The 6000-nt window shown below is 52.2% G+C and overlaps 1 protein-coding gene across 3 annotated transcripts in view; it reads right to left on the bottom strand.

Annotated features, from left to right (window-relative positions):
• The window catches only part of Rgs12 (regulator of G protein signaling 12), a 92174-nt gene extending 86668 nt beyond the window's left edge, over positions 1 to 5506 (bottom strand). For all 3 annotated transcript variants that reach the window (XM_038313264.1, XM_042054170.1, XM_038313269.1), the window contains exon 1: positions 5394 to 5506. The gene's annotated coding sequence lies outside the window, so the exon portion shown is untranslated. The remainder of the gene's footprint in view (positions 1 to 5393) is intronic.
• Between the last annotated feature and the right edge of the window lie 494 nt (positions 5507 to 6000).

Genomic DNA, 6000 nt, shown 5'->3' on the forward strand with positions numbered 1-6000 from the left:
GGCGGAGGGGTCAGAGGCAACACAGCTAGACTAATGTCACAGCTGCCACATGAAACAAGCTTCAATAGGAGACAAGGCACAATGATCACGGGTGGCTTCCACAGAGGACTCACCCGTGCTCACCTCAGCTTCCTGATGCACCCTCCGAATATAAGCTAAGCTGCCAGGACCCAAAGAGCAGTGTTTTCCATAGGAAGTAGAACCAGGACTTGCTGCACACTCAGGGACCTCAGAAGAGAGAAGACCAGGAACACAGAATGTCCAGAGGCTGCAGGGATCCTGCCTCCAGGCAAAGCTCAACTCACACTTACCTGTTTCCAGATTTAGCAGCAAAGATACTATCTCAAAAGGCAAAAGGTTTGCTTTTCTTGTCTTTGAGCAACTATAATTTTTCCTGATGTAATCTTCACAATTAGCAAAACCCAAAGGCTAGCCTATTCACAGAAACAAATGTACAAGCTCCCAGTATAAAAGAAGGGATAATGCAAGGCCACCAATGACTAGAACACTTAGAGATCCAAAATGCAACGCTTCACATTGCCTGGGTTCACCCGCTACACAAAGGGTGCTAGAGAGCGCACTGTGTGCATGCAGACAGGGCCTCCAGCTACTCACAGATCACAGCAGAGGAGAGGTGCTCATGCAGTGCAGTGCAGTGCATCGGTAAGGGACACAGGAACGGGCACTGTCCCTTGGTTCCTTGGGATTCTACGCTGTAGCACTGCAGCAACTGACAGTGCCCATTTCTTCAGTGCCCACACAGGTTGAGGACCCGGTTCTTTAGGCAGGGAAGGGATCCATAAGCCATAGGAACCAACAAGGACCTGACTGCATGGGTCCCACCTGCCAGAGGTCGAGGTCCTTCAAATGCAATAGCAGCAGCACACTGACCCAAGAAATCAGCAGAGAGAGTAGCTAGCCTCCATCACTACTTCATGAGATCCCCACGGCCAGCTGAGACCAGGGCTAGCACTGAGAATGGATGCCACCCGAGCCCACAGTCTGCTAGGCAGAGGACATTTGTCAACTCATTCCTCTCACTATGGGCACCAATCTAGGCTCCTGAGTTTTAGAAAAGAGGCAGAACATGCAGAAGCCACAACCTGTCAGGACAGGGGTCCTCACTGTCAACGGCTCTGCCATGGCGATTCTGATTCCAGAAACACCAGTTCCAAATCTCTGAAATATTTAAGAGTAAACCGTCCTAATTTTTCCCTTTCATTTTATTTGATCTTTCCTTTTTATCGCTAGTTGATACATAGTTCTGCTTGTGGTTTTTAAATCTGTGCAAAGCGCGTCTTTGAAGACAGTTGACTGGTTTCACAAAAATATGAGACACATTAGTAGATGCTACATAAAAGACCAACAGCTTTTTTGGCAGTCCAGTGTCTCAAACACTGTGTAGCAACATTTTCTCTGACAAGCCCAACTATAAAGAAACTAGGCGAATCCCTGGTGCCCATAGTCCCACCCAAGGAGCTTGAGCTCCCCCCATCCTGGGGCACCCTGCTCTCCTGTTCCTAGCTAACCTTACCACATTTCCTTCACAACTGTCCCCTGCATCAACTGCACAAAGGACAGAAGATAACTGTCTAGAATTCTATACCCAACTAAACTAACAAGGAACTAGACCATAAGGTTTCAAAATCAAGAGGAAAGGTTCTCTGTTACATTTCTTAGCTACTAAAAAAGCAGAGTTTTAGCAAGACAAGGATGGATCTGAGACGAGGAACCTGGCACACAGGAACCCAATACAGAGCAGTATAGCACAGGTGACCCCAGCTAACAGCTCTGTAGATCTCTGGACTTCAGGACAGACTGGAGAAGGCTCTTGCAGTACCACCAGCTGTAGGTGTGGACTAACATGAGGATGTAATGAAATCCAGTTCTGGCACAGCAGTGACAGCAAGATTAGCCCACAAGTGCATGATGGGAGCTGTGCTCCAAGTCCTCCTCAGCTCAGTGATGGCAGCTGGTTTAAGTAAGAGGACCCACTATTAAAAAGGGCATGAAGAGATGATTTGGTGGCTAAGGGATCTTGGCTCAATTCCAGCACTTACATGGTGGCCAACGATCATCCATAACCACAACTTTGGGGATCCAACAGGCATGCATATGGTCCATACACATGCATGTAGGTAAAATATTCATACACACACAAAAATCTTTATGAAAAGATGAGACATGGGGGGGGGTGAGTGCACAGAGACTTAAGACTCCATCCACCTAGGGTGGCTCCTCTGGGGCTGGGCAAGTGGCACAGAATGCCACTGTTGAATTTAAACCCATGGGTTAGTTCCCAACAAACAAGTGTCATGGAAGGAAAACTAAGACCATGGCTCAGAGATAGATGAGCGATGTACAAAATATATATGTATATCACACACAGTGTGTGCATGTCTATGTGACTGCCTGAACAAGGCAGGGGACTTGTGGGGATGCCCTTACTACAGAGTTGGGGACAGTGAGGTCACAAGAGAACAAGGAAAGGAAACAAAGGACAAATAACAAGTTCCCCTTCTCTGTCATTTATTCCCAGACCTTTAAGGACACTGAGTGCCTGCCTGGAACAAACGACTTCTGCATGGGAGAAGCTTGGAGTTTCTAAAATGGTAGCCCCTGAAAATCAGAAGCAAAGTTCCCATGCATATTTGGGCTTGTTTGCTTTTGGGTTTAAGGTTTGGGAGCTTTTTTGGGTTTTTGGGGGGGTTGTTTGTTTTGTATTTTGAGGCAGGGTTTCCCTGTGTAGCCCGTGCTGTTCTGGAACTTGATTTGTAACCAGGCTGGTCGCTAACTCACAGGTCTGCCTGCCTCTGCCTCCCCAGTGCTGGGATTAAAGGCACGCACCACCAACCCCAGCAAGATCGTTCTTAATCTATGTGTACATGTGTGTAATGCTCATGAAGTCCAGAGCCTGGGAGGCCAGAGGCATTAGTTCTTCTGGAACTAGATCTATAGGGAGTTGTGAGCTGTCCAAGGCAGGTTCTAGAAACCAAACATGGGTCCTCTGCAAGACCAGTACACACTCTCAACCCCTCAGCCATCTCTCTGGTGTGGTGATTTTTGTTGATGTTTTGAGACAAGGTCTCACTTGGCCCAGGCTTCAGCATCAAGCTCACCATCCTCCTGAGTGCTGGGGTTCAGGCTACTACTGAGCAGATTTCTGGAGACTGTAGTTTTCACTGGATTGCTGAAGGAGTGGGAACTTCCACCTTCCTAAAGAGAATAAATGGACACTGCACCCTTTCACAGCTGGGCATGCATCCAGAAACACTTCCATGGGACAGCAAAACCACAAACTACCACAGTCCTTGCTGTGTAGGACCCTTGGGTAGATCCATGTGTCCCACCCTGGGGAAAAAGCAGACACAGCTGTTCCTCAGTGAGAAGGGGAAACCACACCAGGGTCTTTGCTGATGTAAACTGAAAACTTCAAATCTCCTGGCAACCCTAAATGTCCTTAAAGACCAAGACAGAAGGAGGTTTAAGACAGAAGAGAAAGCCGTGTGATGCTGGAACCAAGCCCTGAACCCAGGGATGAGACTAGTTTCCACCTGACATGAGAAGTAAGGAGATTCTCCCTGAGCCCCAAAGGACATGTGGCCAGTGAGCCCATTGCACACTTCTGGCATCTGGAGCCATGAAGAATAAACTGTTGTTTTAAGTCTCTGCAATAGCTCAATAGGAAACTAAAGCAAGTGCTGACTAGTAAGTAAATGTTTGCAAGGTTTCCAGCAAACTCTCTCTCTCTCTCTCTCTCTCTCTCTCTCACACACACACACACACACACACACACACACACACACACACACAGAGGCACACATACGCGCACACAATGTTAAGGGCCCTCAGCCACCCGATACTATCTTCGTGCACTTGCTGCCAGAGCAAGGCAAGAAGCCCACAACTAAAGCAGCATGCTACCTCAACCAGATGGAACCAGCATGTTGGGCCTGTCTCAGATACAGATGTCAAATGACAACGGGATTAGAAATACAGAGCTCAGCCTCAGCCTCAGCCTCTCCCACCCTGCGATCCTCGAAGGACCTACTGCAGCAGCCAAAGACCAGGCTCAGCATCAACTCTGTGACTGCCTACCATCCACCCTCTTGAGGCTGTTGTTCTAAACATAAGGCAAAAAGTGAGCCAGTCCTTGAAACCTCCTGTGTCGTGACATGGAGAACAACAAAGTGCCTTCTTTCACAAGCTGGCACTGGGGGTGCACTGCAGTTTGGTCCTCAGTATGGACCCTTGCCTTCCCCTGACTTCTGCAAAGCCTGGAACACACATACCACCCCAAGTCTGAGGGCTTTTCCTCAGCTCTGGGATTTGCTGACCTCTGCCAGCTCTCTGGCCTCTCCTCTTCCCTGTCAGAGGCAACCCTCCTTCTGCATGACACTCCCCCAGGGTAGGGGCCAAGAAGCTTCAAGGTCCTACCCAAGAGCCTTACCTAAGCCATGCCCATCTGCCCCCATGACCTTCTCTGTCCCAATAGTGTCCCTGAAGCCCAGGTCCTGACTACTTGGTACTTGTCATCTGGCCCCCAAATGAAGAAGGTAACATTTTTATTCCTGTTTTTCTGCAGCAGAAACTTCATACCGACAATAGTGCTTCCTTCAGAAACTTTGAAAACTTAAGCACGATCCCTGGATTCAAAATTGATTTTGCTCCTCTCCCCCCACCCACACACACCAGTTGCTTACTGTAGGCTCAAGGTTTGACTCCCAGGGCGACTTCCCTGTATCAGCTTTCCCTCATCTACACTCCCCGGGTCTGAGCCCATTCCAGGAGCCTAGGCCCCTCTATCTGTATTCTATGGGTCAAAGCCCCTCTGTCTACACTAAAGGGTTCTGAGCCCCCCCCCCCACATTCCACAGCTGAGTCCCCTGCTTACAATCCAGTTCCGCTCTCATCTATACTCCATAGGTCTGAACCCCTGTCTACACTCAACAGCTCTGAGACCCCTTGTCTACAATCCACAGCTCTAGCCCCTCCGTCTATACTCCATAATTCTCGCTGTGGGCTGCTCTGCGTTCTTGCCCTACATTTCCTCAGTTCGGGTCCTTGGAAACGGTCTCTGCCCAAACAATGCAGCCGCGGGCTGAGTTAGACTTTAAATCCCCCTCACTGCCGGCCGGACCCGCTTCTGAGCCGGGTCAGATCCCGCCCGGGTCCGGTGGGCTGCGGCTCGTGCAGAACCTGCACGTCCGGCCTGTGCGGGACCCCGGCCGTCGTCCGCGCGAGCAAGTTCCCGGAGTCCCGCGCGAACAAAGAAGGCGCGGGCGGCGCCCGAGCTCGGCCCCACGGCCGCAGGCCGACCAGCCCGGGCCGTGCGGGGGCGCACGCCAGGGAAGAAAGACGCGCGAGGAGGCGCGCCGGCCCCGCTCACCTACCGGGCCGCCGCTTGCTCCCGCCGGGCGCCCGCCGAAAGCACCAACGGTCACCACCGTCGCCGGGCCGGGGGCGGGGCTCCGGGAGGGGCGGGGTCCGACCCCTGATAGCGGAGCTCGGGCTCCAGGGGGCGGAATTGTAGGGCGGGGCCCAGGGTCTAGGGGGCGGGGCTCGGTGAGGGGTGGGTCAGGCCGTTGTCCTGGACCCGGACCCGCACGGTCCAGCTTCTGGGGGCGCGGCTCTGGGAAGGGCGGGGTCCAGCCAATTTGAAGGGAGGGACTCCGGGGCTCCGTGTTTTGTACGGTTCAGTGTTTAGGGGACCGGATTTGAGGAGAGGGCGGGTCAGACCGTTGGATTGCCTGTGTAGGGACCGACGGGGGGGGGGGGTTCTGCTTTTGGGGGCGGGGCTTCTGGTGGGGCGGGGTCCAGCTATTGGGGACAGACGGGGTCCGGCTCCCAGGATTCGAGTGCTCAGGAAGTAGGGACGTGCCCGGTACATAAGACCTAACGGAAAGCACAACCTCCTGGGCAAAAGGCTAGACAGGGGCGGGGCGGGGCCTGCACGTCGGGGCGGGACTTCCGCCCAGTGGAGGCGGTGTTGGTCTAACT

Source organism: Arvicola amphibius, chromosome 1 (assembly GCF_903992535.2).
Source record: "Arvicola amphibius chromosome 1, mArvAmp1.2, whole genome shotgun sequence".
Classification (NCBI taxonomy): Eukaryota; Metazoa; Chordata; class Mammalia; order Rodentia; family Cricetidae; genus Arvicola; species Arvicola amphibius.